General features: G+C 44.8%; 1 protein-coding gene across 1 annotated transcript in view; it reads left to right on the top strand.

Moving 5' to 3' along the window:
- Positions 1-846: 846 nt before the first annotated feature.
- The window catches only part of LOC147711895 (zinc finger matrin-type protein 4-like), a 1215746-nt gene continuing 1198542 nt past the window's right edge, over positions 847-18050 (top strand). Inside the window, exon 1 of the mRNA XM_086922617.1 lies at positions 847-974. The gene's annotated coding sequence lies outside the window, so the exon portion shown is untranslated. The remainder of the gene's footprint in view (positions 975-18050) is intronic.

The following is an 18050-nucleotide window of genomic DNA, read 5'->3' as shown; positions in this document are numbered from 1 at the left end:
GGGTGGAGCTGACGAGGGAGAGGTGGGCGGGGAGCAAGAGGGGGCGGGGCGAAGTGGGTAGAGCCCAGCAGGAGGAAAGTGTGGATCGCCGAACAGGGGGGTGGGGTTATCAGCTGCAGAAGAGGAGCAAATGTCAGCCCGCCACATAGGAGAGGGGTAGTGAGACTTCGAGGCATCTACTGGACGGAAGGACGCTGCACTGGGCACAGATCCAGGCACCAACCACTGTCACCCTGCACCAGCGTGAAACAGACTGACAGCAGCACGCTCCCAGTCAACAAAAGAGGTTTGACAGACAGACGCTCTGACCCCAGAGCTGACCTCCTCCTGATCTCGCCACAGACCCCCTTTATAGATACCCTGACCCCAGCATAGACTGCACTAGGAGGAGACCACTCCAGACCTCTCTTGCTGCTCAGCAAACCCTGACTCCTCCACAGACCTCCTGTACCGACCACACGCGCTGCGGTGGCAGTACATACCCGAGGCCAGAGCACTAGCCCCTGGCCCCCCTCCCCGGGTGAGCTCAAGCTACCCCCAGCACAGGCGGGAGAGGGACGCCTGTGGGATCTTCAGTGTGGACCATTTTCAGGGGGCGGGGCAAGGGGCGGGACGAGCTCAATGCACCTCAAGTGACACGAGCACAGCTCTGACAATCAACACCCCTCGTAGCATCCAGCTGACTCCAGGACAGGTGGACTTCGGGAGTAGGATACTGTGGCATTTTCAAACTACTCTCCAGCACCGCCCCGGCCGCAGCAGCACGGAGCCCCTGGCCTGCGGAGGAGTCTCGGACACTAACGTCACTTCATCGCCGGTCCACGCACCCCTGGTCTCGCGCCGTGCACGGGGTCGGTGCCGGAGCATCACTGCGGCTCAGAGGCTATCGAGAGCGGGAGAGCACCGGAGCCGGCGCCGAGAGGCCGAGCAGCCTGACCGGGACAGGATCACTCAGAGCTCCGCAGGAAGGCGAGGTGCGTCCCGTCCTTTTTTTGGTGTCTGGGGGCGACGGAGCGGTGTTCCCGACCCGAACTCCATTCCCGGGTCCCCTCCCCTGATGTGCTTCTGCTCACCCGAGGTCCCACAGATCAGGGAGCCTGGTACCCAGAGCGGGGCTTCTTGGGTCCCTGGCGCTGCCCGGCTGCCCTGTTCTCGTTGGTGTCCCAGTTGTGAGTCCCTCTTACCCGGTGGGGGCAGCCTCGGTGTCATTGCTCGCTCTGGAGACGGCAGCTGGGGTTCTACGGGTGCCGCTCAGAGTCTCTGGTGTCGGTTTTGGGCAGCTCAGGGACAGGGTCCCTGGTAGTCGGTGTGAGGCAGCTTGGGGCCCCTGCTTTCTCGGAGTCTTTTCATTCTTGGGGCCCCGAAGCTCAGAGTCCTGGTACCCGCCGCTGGGCTAATTGGGGTCTCTGGTATGTGTTATTGGACAGCTCGGGACCCCCGGTACCGGCAGGGGACACACCGGGGCATTTGCCCCCTCTTGGTCCTTCTCCACGGGATCTGAAGTTGGGTGCCCCCTCTTTCAGATTCTGACCCTTTCGGCACGCACCTCTGCTTGTGGATTTGACACTCTGCTGATGAACGACTCCAGGGTTTAGGGCCAGTCCCTGAGTGTAATCACAGCCCCATCACCTTCATGACTACAGCCCACCCACTGCCCGCAGCAGACACACACTCAGAACGTAGCTGCCAGGCGGCCCATGCCACGTGTGACACCCTCAACTAAATTCAGGCGTAGCCAACATTACACTGCTTTCTGATCCCTGCTCTTTCTATTTTTACAATATATGTATAGATTTTAAACCCCCAGCGAGAAAGTTGCCGATGGCTAAAAAGCCATATCTGGCCCTGTTCAATTTAGGTTACAAGGCTCCTGGTCGCCATCACTTCTCTGCTGGTCCTGCTGTCAGTCTGTCCTTCTGTTCAGCCACACTTTCCTCAGGCCCTGCTCGCCCAAAAAAAATTTACTCTCAGGTCACTGATGTTCCTACTCACCTGCATGTCCGCAAAAAATAAAGCTCATACAAGTGGCAGAGTTATAAGTGAACATAGCACGTACAGGTATATGTAAAACAGCTCTAGGGGGTCTTTTTTCATATTTGATGTGCATGACAAGATTGAGGTGCAGTAGTGAGTGCACTTCGTGCACAGATTATGCACATATCTGGATTAAGATGCACTGGCAGAGTCGTGTGTGTGTGTATAGTGTTCATGCAGGTGAAGGCTGAGGTACTAGTGTTATGCACAACAATAACAGCTAGGAATGACAGCTGTGTGTACATTGGAGGCTAAGAACAGCTCAGAATTGAGGTGCACTGGTAGAGCTGGGGATATGTGCAGATTGAGGTGCACAGATCAAGCTTCTGTGCCCAGGGTATTTACAGATCACCCAGAATGCCACTGGCAGAGCTGCGTGTGCTCACTGTACGTGTGTGTTAGGACTGTGGTGCTCTGACTGAGCTGTGTGCACAGGGGTATGTGCAGTTCATTCGGACAAAAGCGTATAACCGCGCATGTACAGTGCCCATGCAGATCAGAAGTGTGTGCACACGGGAAGCCCTGCGAGTCCAGGCGACGAGTGGAACCTATAGGGACCTATACACAAGATGTAGGGTGGGCACCTCACTTTAGTGCCTTAGGAACAGTTTCCAGGCCTAATATTTTCTTTTTTTTTTTTTAAAGAATTTTATTTGACAAGCAAGTCAAGGAGATTAGCATATCATATCCAAATACAGAATTAATCAAAAGTAAGATAAATCAAATTCAATTCGGTGCAGGTTCATATTATACTACACACAAACAACAGTTAAAAAACAAAAAAGAAAAGTAGATTGTAAACAGTACAGGTCATTAATAATTAATAAGCCATGAACAAAAAGAACATCCATGATCCCACCAGGCCTAATATTTTCATCAATAACAATTATTACAATTACTTAAATAGTTATTACAATAAATAAATACATAAATAAATAAATGAATGAATAACTAAATGACATAAATAGTTATTACCATTACTTTAAAAGAAGCAAAGTACGTCTGCCAAGAACTAGAATGCATTATGTGATCACATCAGGACTGGAAACTGCCCATTAATGACTTGAAGATGGTGGTTCCCCTAACATGCACCCCCTCAGTGATCCTCAAAGCGTCCTTCTTATGCCCGGGGGCAGTGTTGACAGGCTCCCCATGCTATGTGTGAGTAGCTCACCCAGTCGAGTTTTTTCCGTATTATTTGACCTTTCACTCCCTTTAACCCATTATGAAAACAGGATTTCTAGTCCCGTCAAGCACAGAAAACCGTGGACTGGATGAGTTACTCACCTGGAAAACTTGAGGCTCTGAGTGAACCTGGCGCGGCGGCTGCAAATCAGAGCCAGAGCTGGCGCGCGGGGGAGCTCGCGCAGCTGCAGCTGCTCGCTGGCAGCGCGCTCCACGGGGCTCCCTCCCAGGCTGAGCCGCCGTGAGGAGACCGGGGGCCGTCCTGCAGGGACCGGGCAAGTTGCACCTGGAGGCTGGCAACAGGGCTGAATGTCAGCCCACAAGTTTCATGGCTCCCCTCGTGCACGAGGAATTTGTTCAGAGAGAAGAACATTTGACACATTGGCAGCAGGTACCCTTCTTTATGCTTCACGTGTGTCAACGCCACTTTACCGCGCGGAAGTGGAGTTCTAAATTAGGGTTCAATTAGCTCCAGGCTGAACTGCGCGAGCCCAGAGTGTCCGCTTAATGAGTAGTCCCTACCAGCTGCCTGCAGGGAGGATGTATCGTGTACACAGGTTGCACGCAGCTGTCAATAGTGCAGCGGATGCAGTGCTAGCAGGACCCTTGGGTGCGGGGATCTATTTCAGCCAATCAGTAGTTGAGTTTTTAAAAAAAAATTCTTAACAACCGCGGGTACAGTGCCACTTTATGAATCACTGCGCCCTTGCCCTGTCAGTACATGTATACTCATATGTGCCAAGTGTCGAGTCAGACTCGTTAGCCATTCCTGCCTTTTTACCCAACATCATATTGCTTGGCAGATTTAATAGCCCAGACGTACACTACTATAGCGGAACTACATTTCCCAGAATGCAAAAGACCGTCAAGCACGCCACAACTCCTTGAATAAACCACACATGACATACCCTTATGATAGAACCCCCTCCCCCATTAATGTTCCAGAGGGAGCCACCTGGAACAGGCTTGCTGGTTAGTACTTTGAAATTCCCAACACCATGCTCATCCCAGTTTGGTCTGACTATTATCAGCCGGACAGGTGTCTGGTGATGTGAAAGGGCCTATCCTTAAATCCGCCCTCCCCCTGCGAGAAGAGCATGGCTTTAGGAGCTGATGGAATAATAATGTACATCCAGGGCTAAGAGCGCCTTCTCCGAAGCAAGGGGGGTCATTGTGTGCTAAAAGTGGAATGGGGCGTTTGGTAAATTAGTTCAGTAGAAGTTAGATAGCACAGCAGGTTGAACTGTAGTTTCTGAGATGTGCGTGCCATATATAAATATCCCATCTAACGTTCTTTGGATGGAAGTATGACATACCCCACAGATGTTCAAAAATGAATCTAGTGGGAAGGGTGTATTCTATTAATTCGCAAAGGCATCCAACGTTCGATACGATTCGTTAAAAATGCAGCTTTAAACAGTGCTGACTCTTCATTAAAAAATCCCATAAACCCTTCCTGCCATGCCTGCAATCATTTGGAGTGATTTTTCTGCCTAGATCGCAGCTACAACCACGGGCTATTCTGGTGCATATGGGAATGGATAAGCTACCTGCAGTTTGTTTACCTTCTGGGCAGAGTCCAATTCCCTTTGTCCTGGGTGAAAAATGATGGACTGAAATACACCGTGCGATTTCTAGTGGCTGAGTATACCAAGTATTCCATCCATCACTTTGATGTTTCTTACAGTAGACATCCTAAGCACAAGGAATATGCAAAACCTGACAACTTTGAACATCTTTACCAATGTGTGGGACTGGAGGCAGGGTCGGATTGGGACCAAAATAGGCCTTGGCAGCCCCAAAGTAGTGGGCCACAATTTTTAGAGCGCAACCTTTCACAAAACATTGCTTGGTGAGTATCAGGAGGCTCATTTTTGGAGAAATGTTGGGTGCATTTTAAAGTTTGTAGAGTCTGTAGCTTGGGTGAAGACTGGAAACACTGTAGCTGTAAAAACTGAATGTTTATCTCGGTCTCAACACCTTGTACAAGGTTGCAAAATTCCCTCTTCCAAACAACTAGGTACTCTGCTCTGATTATAACATCAGTCAGGAATCTAGTACAAAGTCGAGGGGTACAAGGGGTTACGCCAGGATCCCTGGGAAAAGAGCCTACAATGCCAAAAGAAAGAGAAAAGGCTGCTCTGAAATTCATCATCTTGATGATTCACTACATAAGAGTTTCCTAGAATAAAACCTGTCATTTTTAGTGGCGCTCGTTCTTGTTTCTGCACCCTTTTTTATAATGCCAGTGATTAATAATAACCTATTATTCACTAGTATAATAAAAGATATTTATTTATTTATTTTTAGCATTTCTTAAGCGCGAACAATTGCCCGCAGGCGTCTCGGCGCTGTACTTTGTGTGCTCTCCTGTGCGGTCTTATGAGTATTTAGAGGTTGAATAATCAAGTTTTCGGATTCTTTCTAAAGGACATGAGATTTGGACTGGATCTTATGGATTGCAGGAGTGTGTTCCATAATTTTGGAGCGGCAACCAGGAAACGTCTGTCTCCCCAGTTGACCAGCTTAGTCCGTGGCACTACTAAATCGTTCAATTTAGCTGAACGGAGTGTCCGAGAAGGGATGTATGGAACAAGATGGTCTCTCAGGAATTGAGGCGCTTGGTGATGTAGCGATTTGTACACAATGCATAGTGTTTTAAATTTAATTCTGTTCCTGATAGGGAGCCAGTGAAAATTTCTTAAGGTCTCAGTTATAGGCTTAAATTTGGGAATATCTGCGAGAAGTCTGGCTGCTGCATTTTGGACTGTCTGCATTTTCTTAATAACCCTAGCTTGGGCATTGGCAAATAGGCCATTGCAGTAGTCTAATGCCGATAGGACAAGAGAGCTGACCAATGTCTTGCCTACATTTTTGGGAAGAAAGGGAAGAATCTTCCTGATCAAGCGTAGTTTGTAAAACGCTGTGGTGGCTGTTTGACTAGCATGGGCCATGAAGTTTAAATTGTCATCGAAGATGACGCCCACATTTCTCACCTTCGTGGCAGGTTTAGGCAAGGCTCCGAAGGATGATGGCCACCATATTGGAGACCAGTTGGGACTGAGATGGCCAAAGGTTACCACCTCAGTTTTATCGGAGTTCAGTTTTAAACAGTTTGCTGCCATACATTGTCCAATGGCCAGCATACCTGTTTTAAAACTCTCTGCCACTGTTTCCCCATTGTTTCTGACGGCCAGAATCAGCTGGGTGTCATCCGCATATGAGGTAAGGTTCATCCCATGCGCTTTGATGGTTTTAGCGAGGTCCGACACATAGATGTTAAAAAGTGTCGGACTAAGGGATGAACCTTGAGGTACCCCACATGGCAGTGACAACTCTGCAGATTCGAATTGTCCCAGGATAACTGCCTGGGATCTATCCGTCAGAAAAGATGCCAGTAGTTTTTTTTGCCAGGCCTTGCACGCCCATCTTTTCGACACGGTAGACCAAGATCTTGTGGTCGACCGTGTCGAAGGCGGCCGATAAATCTAGAAGCACCAATAGTGCAGCACCACCTTGGTCTCTGATAAATCGGATGTCGTCCGCCGCTTTGATGAGAGCTGTTTCAGTTCCATGAAACTTGCGGAATCCAAATTGTGTTTCATTGAGCAGATGGTGTTGCTCGATGAATTCCGCAAGTTGGGTATTCATGGCTTTCTCCGCTATTTTGGCAAGAAACGGAAGGTTGGCTATAGGCCTATAATTTTTCAATTCAGTTTTGTTTAGGCCGGGTTTTTTCAAAAGTGGCTTTAATAAAGTCTTTTTTAAAGGTTTAGGGAAAATGCCTGTACGGAACATAAGATTGCATATTTGGGTTATAACAGGAATCACGGTATCCATTAGTGAACGGAGGGTATTCAGGGGACAGGGATCCAATGCAGATCCAGATTTAATGGTTTTGATGATATCCTGGATTTGGTTTTCTGTGATTTCTGCAAAGTGAGATAGGCTATTGCTTATTAGTGGAGTAGTTATATTTTCAATACTTTGATTATCATCAGAATTGAATGCCGAAAAAATATCATTGACTTTGGTGAAAATGAAGGATTCCAATGAGTCACAATAGCTTTGTGAGCAAGGAGGGTTCAAGTCAGGAACGCATCCTGCCAGCTGTTTGGTTATTTCGTAGAGCTTTTTGTTAGAGTTTTTAGCACTTTCAATTTGCTCACTATAGTACTTTTTTTTGGCCTCTGTGATCAGGAGTTTATATTGAGTTAGAAGTTCCTTATACGTCTTTCTACTTTCGTTGTCATAGTTTTTCCTCCAATGTCTTTCTTTATTTCTGCATTGCTGTTTGAATTTTCTGAGCTCCTCTGTGTACCAAGGAGCTGAAGGGGAACTTCTATTTCTAGACATCCTTTTTACTGGCACTAGTTTATTGGCAGCCTGATCTAGCCATGCTTGGTATTGCTCAGTTGCAATTTCTGGGTCATTGGACAGAGTGGGTTTTGAGGTGTCTAATGTGTCCTTAAAGTTAGGAATGTTAATATCTTTCCATACTTTAAACGATTCCTGTATGGGGTCAGGCGTTGTAATGGTAGGAGTTTTGTTAATTTTTATCCTGGCCTGTACCAAATAGTGGTCAGTCCAAGTCATAGGCAGGACGTCGGTTACCAACAGATTTTCTAGATTGGTAAATATTCCATCTAGAGTGTGTCCTGCATTGTGGGTAGGACCCTTCACCAGCTGTGATAAACCGAAGACCTCCATTTCAGACTGTAGGGACATGGTGTCTTTATCTTCACTACAGTCAAGATGGAAATTGAAGTCTCCTAGGAGTGTTATGGATTTATCATTTGCTGAGGCTTCTAAGATAGTGGCAATATCTGTAAGAAATCCCGACCGAGTTTCTGGTCGTCTGTATAGTAGTGTGCCTTTAAAGTTATAGGAGGGGGACAGGTAAATGTCAAATTGAAGCGCCTCGCATGCTGTGGAGGGAATTGCCGTAATTCGGATTTTAAGAGTATCACGGGCAATTATGGCTATCCCACCTCCTCTTTTGCCAATTCTATCTTGCCTGTAGGATTTAAATCCTTTTGGTACGGCTATTACAAGATCTGGATCCGATGCTTTATCCAACCAGGTCTCTGTCAGGAACATTATATCGATGTTCCTGTCTAGAAGTACATCTGCAATTTCTTGCCTGTGTTTGGGCAGAGAACGCACATTAATGAGGGCTGCCGCCGGAGACAGTAAATCAGTCTGATGACTGGCAACGGTGCACAGAGGAACCTGCAACAGCCATCAGTGAGATTGACCAGGACTAGCAAAGTCCTAGCCTTGGCCTCTGGGTCCTGCCAGGCCTGAAGACCTCCCCATTAGGGACATTCTGTAATGTCACTGGTACAGGTAGCTCTGTGGGCTTTTTTGGTAATCTCTACCGTGCCCAGGGCTACCAATCAGTCATGCTGTCAGCTCATATTCTCTGATCTGATCACAGGGAAAAGGGGTTGGCAAGAACCTCACTCACCTCACCCCACCTTATGACAAGGTGAGGTAATGGCAAGAAATTGATAGCTGTAGACTATGCATCACTGTACCGATTTCAACTTTGTGCTTCACCTCTCACGGCTGGAAGAAGCCGTGCACCTGCCCTGAAAGTCAACCCAGTACTATCAGCTGAAGCACAACAAAGTAAAATAAAACCCTGTGAAATGTTGTGTGAGAGTGTATGTGTTTGTTTGTGTATGGGTAATAGTGTAATTAAGTGAGATTGAGTCAGAGGGAGTGGGAATGAATGAGACTTAGTTAGAATTAAAGAGTGAGCAAAAGTGAGTGCAAATGAGCGGGAGCTAAAGTGACTCAGTGATGTAGAAGGGTGAAGGAGGTAATTCTTGGTATATGATGTGCATAGGTAAAATGCAGACACATAACACTGTAATTCTTGGCATATGAGACAGCTGTGGCAAAATGCTGGTGTTGACATACTGGGGTGGCAGAGTGGGCTAAAGAACGGTGATGGATTAAACCCAGATCTTTTGACTGGGTGTGAGTTTTTGATTGATTCAGATGCTCCGTCCATCACCACCCCCTTTTGTACTGGTGTTGACATACCAGGCATAATTCTTGGTACAAGGAGAACCTTTGGCAAAATGCAGGCACTCAAGATGAGATTGAGAGTGCACACCTTCCCTTTATTCTTTGATTCATCCATTAAATTGCGCATGTTTATTCTGGAGCGTGCAAACAGTTTTCTGAGAAATGTCCCAAGTCTCAGCTTAACTTTAAATGTAACGAAAAAGGGCACAAATTTCACGCACCCAACTGTTGCACTGCTAAATGGGGATAATCCCTCTAGTTAAACCACTTTCTCCAAAGTTCACCATTTTTATCACTGTATATCACTGTATACCAAATTTATTATCAATCATTAGTCAGTGTTCTTTTCATGTTCAATCTTAGAGCCTTCTTTGCAACATGGTTGACCTCAGGTGCTACTGTTTTAAGCCTGGATGGGCAGCAGGTGGCATTTTAAACTGGTGAATTAGGTATTCAGACGCAACCATTCTGTCTCTGTGGTGAGGGAACATGAACAGAACATTGACAAATGATTGATAAATAAATTTGGTATACAGAGAAAGAAATGGTGAACTGTGGAGAAAGTGGTTTAACTAGAGGGATTATCCCCATCTAGCAGTGCAACAGTTGGGTGCGTTAAAAATGCAGGCACTGGCGTATTGGAGGTAGTTCTTGACATTTGGGAGGGGGCAACCATGGCAAAATGCTTGTGCTAGCTCACTAGAGGTCATTTGTTGACTATGGGATGCCAGTGGCAAAATGCTCGCACTGACATATTGGAGATCCTTCTTGGCATTGGGACACATAGAAAATGCTTTTGCTACCGCACTCAAGATAATTCTGGGGGTTAGGGAGGACAACCATGACATGTTGTTTGGGGGACACAGGCAACCACAACAAAATTCTGGCCTTGACACGCTAGTGGTAATTTTGCCCTATGGGTCACCCATCACATATATTTGGAGGCAATTAATGGCAGCATTCTGCCACTGGTATACTTTATTCATTCTTGGCATTAACAGGGTGCCCATGGCATATAGGACCCATGCATTCCAACATTTTATCCCTGGCACATGAAAGTAATTATTAACATACAGGGCCCCCGCTGCACATTTTGAATTAAATTGGGCCAACTCAAGAGAAGTGTCTGTCTTCATTGATTTTGAACACCTTTAAAGTACTTCAATACTATTTGACCCTGTTTTATAAAATAAAATGTATAGGACGACACCCCTGGGACCTTCCTTGAATTTGGGCATACTCGCTTTGCTTGCTCACTGGAATTCAGAGCTAGTATTATACAACTCCACTTTCACAGCAGCTTTTTGACTTTGTTCAACCCCTGTATTTAAGGGACAGGCATAATTTATTTTTTATTTAATTTCTTTTAGAGCGGTATGTGTCCCAGTGTAGGGCGTCATAGTGATTTACAACACTCTCATATTGTACACAAGAACTGAATCATTCAAGTGTGTAAATCAATTCATGGGAAATGTTACATAACACAATGAGGGCTAAAAGGTGTAAAAGTAGCATATCTTCCATATTGGTTGACATTATATGTTAAGAGTGCTTGGTCTTGTGAACACAGACAAGAATTAAAACATAACGCAGTGGTTGAGGTTTTCTGCACTAATGAGACTTTGGGCCTGACAATGATGTCCAGCACTATAGCGGCGGTTGGGAGATCGATCGATGAGCATACAGTGGTCCAACCAACACATTTGGATTTGACTGCCGGGGCTGGTGGTTGGACAGTCATCAGTACCATGGCGGGGGCATGCTACGGCCGTAGAAAAGGGCCGCAGCACATGCTACCACCGTGCTGCACCTACCGCATGTCCGTGTACTATGTGCAGTGCACTATGTCATGCATGGTGCACGGTGCACATAGGTAAGTGGGGGCACTACATGAGCCCACGGGACAGTGTACATTGGCCTACGACTGCCAGGGGCCCTATTTGGGCCCGAGATCCCTTTCCAACAACATTTTCATTAAAGATGAGCCTCCCTGATTGAACTTAGATACCGGCCCATGGCCGATTGCCCACTCTGCAATGCAACCCTGGCTGGAGGGGGTGGGGCTTTGAGCCATTCACCACATGACCAAATGTGGTGTGGAAGGGGTTAGTAGCCTGGCACTTCCTGAGCCAACCCGCCTTAAAAAGCAGGCTTTTGAGCTGCTACCAATGTCCCGGAGAGGTTGTAAAACTCCAAGTGGTTGTTGGCTTTCCAGAGCTTCCAAACATAATCTGAAAACCTGCTTCCTGTGGGGTGTGGGGAGGGGAGGCACTGTGTAAGTTGACATATCTGGTATATCTAAAATGGGTCCTGTGCTTAACGTGCCGCAAGACACAATCTGTGCCTCACGGATGAACCTTAAGTAGGACAAAACCTTTCTGGAGTTGTTGTGGTTCCATGTGGCAGTGACGTGGACAGGCAGTTTGGGCTGAACTGTTTCTATTGGCGCAGAACAAAAACTGATCTGCATATGATTGGTCTCTGTCCATAGTATCACAGTGGTAAAAAAAGAAGGACATGATTGCGGCACGAGTGACTGCCAGTAATTGAGATCAATTCAAGCATTCCTCCAGGACGTTTGTTTGTCCTCAAACCTGGAATGGCAGAGTGGGTGAAGAACTTTAAAAGTATTCATAATTGTCAAGTCGCACATAATGTTAGCCGGATAGAAGTAAGTGCTCTGGTTTGTTGGTAGGTACCGTTGACGGATGCTGTGCTCATACAGTATTGTCTCAGTACTGGCAGTTGGTTACTGCTCCTCGGTGCAATTGATGTGGTCAAGAATTATTAGGATCTTACATGATTGCTGTAGGACTTTTTCTCTGGGGCCTGTGGGAATCACTGCTTATTATCACTTTCCGCAGGTGGGGGGTACTTTTGTTTACCACTAATGTCTATGGAGTCAGATACTGTTGTTCTCCAAATGGTTTGCTAGTTATTTCATTTGCACAATTACTTTGCAATGGCAGCCACTTAGAGTAGTTAGTTTTTCCTCTCAGGCTCGAACTGGACATTAAATCCAGCCTTCTCAAAATGGTTCAAACTATCCACATACTGCAGAAGGCTTCAACAAAAATGGGTCATTGGGGGTCAGGTTGTGTCATGGCAGCCCAACCTTTTCAGAAAGCATTCCTGTCGCCTGTAACCTACCAAGACAAAACCAGAGTGGTTCAATGGCAAGTCTGGCTTTCCTTACTCCAGGAGATGCAAATATATTTGGGGCACATATACTATGTTGTACAGTAATTATATAAAAGAAACACAATCCCTGCTAAGAATGACATATTTTTTTAAATCATATGTGTTTATGGACCCGTAGATAATGTAGGTAAATTAAAATGGTCGGGAAAATAAATCCACATGTTAGTATTTTCTGGGTTTGGGATATGACCCCACTTTATATAAGATGGAGCCTTTGGACAGTGTTGCTTTAAGGGGAGGTAGCAGTGTTCGGAGAGTTTTGTTGCTGCCACATTTTATTTCTCTTCATATACAAACAGATCAACAGGAGATCAGATAATGCCCCAAATGGATTGTTTAGACAAGATGCACCATTATTGAAGATCCTAAGGCCTGATTAAGCCGTACGTTGCAAGTGCCAATCAACGGCCGTCGCGGGCACTACACCGTGCTTAAAGGGTTAAACATACTGTTGGCTCTCTTGATGCAGCCCTTTGAACTGGACCTAAACAGGTGTAAGAATCTGAGTGTTACTCCCACCTCAGCAAGATGGCAAACAGAGTCACAGAAGAGGGGTGCTGGTGTTGTGCTCATCGAATAGGAGTGGGGTCACACCCGCTAGATTCCCCTTTGCCCCAAAAGAAAATGTGCTCTTTCTGAGGAAAAGACGAGCTGGTAGGTGTAGCTCACATCCTCTTTAACACGTTCCGCTCTTTTAGACAGGGAGTGTTGGGAGTCAGACAAACCTGTCAGAAAATCATTTATCTGCAGTTGATGATATAGCAAACCCCCACCGTGTACCCCTGAATCTGTACGCACACACAATGAATAGCATTTTACAATTAAATTATTTATTATGCAGTATTTGTCTACAAAACATCTGGATTAGAATGATTATAATTATAATAAATTCCGCACATCCCCTTTGCAACCGGTCCAGATGTCTAAGCCCGCGTCTGCACTGGTACCTGATCTACCTTTGGCACTTATATCCATGTGTTAATTCTACCGTTCTATCCGGTTTCAATAATAATGAAACTATGCTAGCTAATTTGCCTAGACTTGCATATGAGAGCTTGTTAGTATTTTGCCAACCGAGCATAGCAATTGATCCTTGTGATGGTGGATATAATTTCGTTCAATCATTTTGCTTAGTCACTAAATACCTATAGTCTCTTATTAAAGGACAGTAATTTTGTGTGAAACTTATTAGGTATGTTCCGTTTCTCATTGTTCTAAATATTTTACTATGTCTAATCTGAAGCCACTTTCAGTGCACAAATGGCATCTGAGTTGGTTGTGTTACATTCATTAAGTAAAACATTTGTCTACATAAATGTGATGTTCCTAAAAGGCTGGAACAATATTCAATGTTAAAATACACAGGTTGTTCTCTTAGCCAGCCGTGTAATGTATATGGAAACTTCCATGAATAATGCGAAAATGAATTCTCCAACTGTGCGCAGTATTGGTTCAGACAACAGGACCAAAACTAACAAACAAGTATTTGCAATGCAATAGGTCCCGTCACCGTGTTTGTGAAAGTTAGAGCTGTTGGTGTTGAAAATGTTTTTTTTTTATGCAGTGTAGTGATGATATTTGCATAGCGCTATTGCCATTCAAATGCCGTGGGGCACTGGAGAACCACAACATGGGAAATAGTTTATGAGGGAGGGGAAACAAGAGTAAATTGCTGGCTGAGTTAAAGAAAGTAACAACATCCTGGAAAAAGCAACCACCTCTAGAGAATGCAAGATTAAGTAAAGCACATGCAATGTAAGCAGGGACAATATGGTTAACGCTTTTGCACTTATTCTTCAGAAATCAATGAGTTTTTTTGTCTGAAAAGATAAGGACATGACTACAGGGCCTGGAAGGGACTCGTTTCAATGTCCATTGCTTATATTCTTCCAAAAGGTAATCAGTATGGTTTAAAAAGACCACATCCCTAAACACAGAGTAGCAGTACACATTTTATAAACTAAAATATGGAAAACAGCTGATAAGGATCAGAATCATTAAAGATAGATACTTGGAAAAAAAGGTTTGACGTCTATGCTGTACATGTCTCAATTTAATAAAAGCTTGAAACATGCCTGTTTTCTTATTCCTGTGCCAAAAGCTATAAACAATGACTTTCTGGATTGTCTTTACAATGGCCTATCCAGCAGTCTATCCTACAACAGACAGCTTAGTTCCAGAGTCAACAACACAACTTAAGCAAAAGAAAATAAGCATTTTGGAAATTGCGAAACCCAAATAACGACCACAGATCACCGACCAATTTGTGTAGGCCTTAAAAAGCATGCACAATTCTTTGCCAATATGTTGATGGTGGTACCCCCTCCATCCCCACAATCTATGATCTACTGCTTTAAACAGACACTCCCTTTCTTGACTTTGTACTCCAATACACACCCTTTGCTAGGAACTAAAACCAAAGAAACAGGATTCTAAATTTCCTGCAGACTAAATATACTAACAACTGCTTTTAAGCTCAGCAGGAGAGGACGGTGTTGCATGGACATTAAAGTCACACTTTCACATAGTCAAGCACTGTGGCCAGCACAGAAAGGGAAATGCAAGTGAAAGCCAGAGTATTAAAGTAGGCATAAGGTATCTGAACAGCCACTTGCAAGTAGAGACCACCAAATAACCTTTACTAAGAATTTCATGAAAAGATTGCCTGTTTATAAGATTATTTCCGTTATATTTTTTCGTTTCAAAAATCTTTATTTCGATCACAGATCATAAAAGATACATAACAAAATATACACAGTTATAAACGTATTAAACATGATGTGATCCAATCGTTAAGACATTAAAATACATTAAAAGAAGAACAGAGGGTACAGTGTACTGTGCTAAAGTCTATCAGGGGGTCTGTTATACAAGTCTTTTCAGCACGCGACTACGAGTAAACCACAGGGAAGTTAAAAATTTTGAAAGTGCAAAGACAACAATAGGAGAAAGATCTGTCTTTAAGACTCTATAGGCAGGTTGGAAGGATCTGAAGCCCAAGTTCCTGAGTAACGGGACTAACCAACGTTTCCTGCTCCTCTCGTAGCCCTTGCAGAAGAAAACCGCGTGAACTTCATCCTCCTTCGGATGAGCACAGACAGGGCAAGTTGCTATGGTGGAGCGAGGAGACCAAGACGCTGTAAAAAATGCTAGAGGGAGGCATCCGTATCTCCATTGAAAGAATAGTTTCCTCGTTAGCAGAGGGGAGATCGCATCAAGAGTACTTTCGAGACAGTAAGAGTCTTTCGCTTTCAGGAATAAGTGTGTCAGGGATCCTTCACGGCTGTCATTGATAGCTCTTGTGAGCATCAGTTCGTAGTATGCTCTCGCGAGTACCTTATTTGAAATCTTTGTACAGGAGTTGGAAGAATCCGTCCATAGTTCCGGGTAGCCCAGATCCTCGAGCCTTCCCTTGACATAGGTCAGCCACGGGATCCTCGTGGCATTCCGCAGCTGCAAGAATTCCTGGAGTTCCTCTCTGTAATTTAAGAGATCGGGGCTGCACCACAAACGCCTCCAAAAGGTTAGGGGTTTAAGACCTAGCTCCTCTGTTATTGGTCTTACTCCCAGATCTAATCTAAGGGGGAGTAATGGAGTGCTCTGGGGGAGGGCAGTGACCTGTCTCAGGAATTTATTTTCGGTGGACTGTAACTTTGGGAGATGAGTGTGACCCCAGAGCTCACCCCCATATGTGACACCCGCCAGTGCTTGAGTTTTATATATGTGAATAATTGGGGTTAGTGGACGATAAAAGGATTTGTTCGCCAGGCGCATAGTGCCACCCGCCAACTGTGCCAGTTTGATGGTCACTTTGGCCTGATGAGACGTCCACGATAGATGTTCGTTTAACGTGATCCCCAAATATTCAATATTGTGCACACGTTCCAGTTGTGTTGTGCCTAGCCTGGGTGGGGCTCGATTCTGGGGGTTGGGGTTCAGGATCATGAACTTAGTTTTTTGGGGGTTGATTTCCAATCCCCGATCATTACAAAAGTCTAGAAAACCGTCCAAAATGCGCTGAATCCCCATGGGGGATTTAGACAGCAGCAGGGTGTCGTCTGCAAACATGATTGCAGGCACCCTGCTGCCGGTCAATTTTGGGGCATCGGAGTTGGGGATCCTGTTTAGGTGGGCAACAACCCCGTTCACAAAGATGCAGAACAGGGTCGGTGCGAGCACGCAACCCTGTCTCACACCTCTGCTATAAACAATGACTTTCTGGATTGTCTTTACAATGGCCTATCCAGCAGTCTATCCTACAACAGACAGCTTAGTTCCAGAGTCAACAACACAACTTAAGCAAAAGAAAATAAGCATTTTGGAAATTGCGAAACCCAAATAACGACCACAGATCACCGACCAATTTGTGTAGGCCTTAAAAAGCATGCACAATTCTTTGCCAATATGTTGATGGTGGTACCCCCTCCATCCCCACAATCTATGATCTACTGCTTTAAACAGACACTCCCTTTCTTGACTTTGTACTCCAATACACACCCTTTGCTAGGAACTAAAACCAAAGAAACAGGATTCTAAATTTCCTGCAGACTAAATATACTAACAACTGCTTTTAAGCTCAGCAGGAGAGGACGGTGTTGCATGGACATTAAAGTCACACTTTCACATAGTCAAGCACTGTGGCCAGCACAGAAAGGGAAATGCAAGTGAAAGCCAGAGTATTAAAGTAGGCATAAGGTATCTGAACAGCCACTTGCAAGTAGAGACCACCAAATAACCTTTACTAAGAATTTCATGAAAAGATTGCCTGTTTATAAGATTATTTCCGTTATATAATTTGTTAACCAAATTATATAAATCACTCCTTGTTAAACGTTGGATTTTACATTAGAAACACATTTAAGTACTAGTTCTATTTGAATAGATTAAAATAATACAGATCTACTTACCCAAGAAACAGTTTCCTTACAAAAGAAGAGTTCATCTTAGAGTGTCAATACCCCTAACCAGCCCTTTCCAAAATTAAGAACCCACAATGATCGTTTTGGTCAACATGCCCATACCACTTGAAGCCCTGCAAAGGGCAAAGTGAAGTCTAGTAGAAATGAGAGAAACGTCTCAAAAGCCTCTTATGATTAAGGAAGTATATTTTAAATAACTGACTACTGGTGAACTAATAAACCACCACTTTAGACAGAAGACACTTCCAAAAACTCTCCAGCCATGCCACGTCACTTTATATTTTTGATGGTAGACAAAAGGAGAACAAGTCAAAAATTCAACAAGAATCCTGAAGCGAAAAGAATAACACTTTACTTATTTGCTTTGGCAATTTTTATTTAGGTTGGTCCTGTCAGCACAATGCAACACATATGTGCAATTTGTGCACATGGTAGTTGTCTTGGGATGGCCAGATCAAACCAATAAACTAAACATAAAAAATAAACTGCATGGAGCACATAAAAATGAAGCTAGAAACATGTTACCAATTTACAGCTGTCAGGCTCTCAAAAAATAATAAAAACATTGGAATGTGGGTTTGGGATGGGCAGAGGAGCAAAACAATACAAAAAGGACTGTCAATGGTCTCTACAACTCATGGGGGCAAAGAAAAGAAAAATGTGACGGACTCT

This window comes from Lissotriton vulgaris, chromosome 5 (genome assembly GCF_964263255.1).
Source record: "Lissotriton vulgaris chromosome 5, aLisVul1.2, whole genome shotgun sequence".
Taxonomy (NCBI): Eukaryota; Metazoa; Chordata; class Amphibia; order Caudata; family Salamandridae; genus Lissotriton; species Lissotriton vulgaris.
The sequence above is the reverse complement of the archived record's forward strand: the minus strand, read 5'-3'. Positions and strand labels throughout refer to the sequence as shown.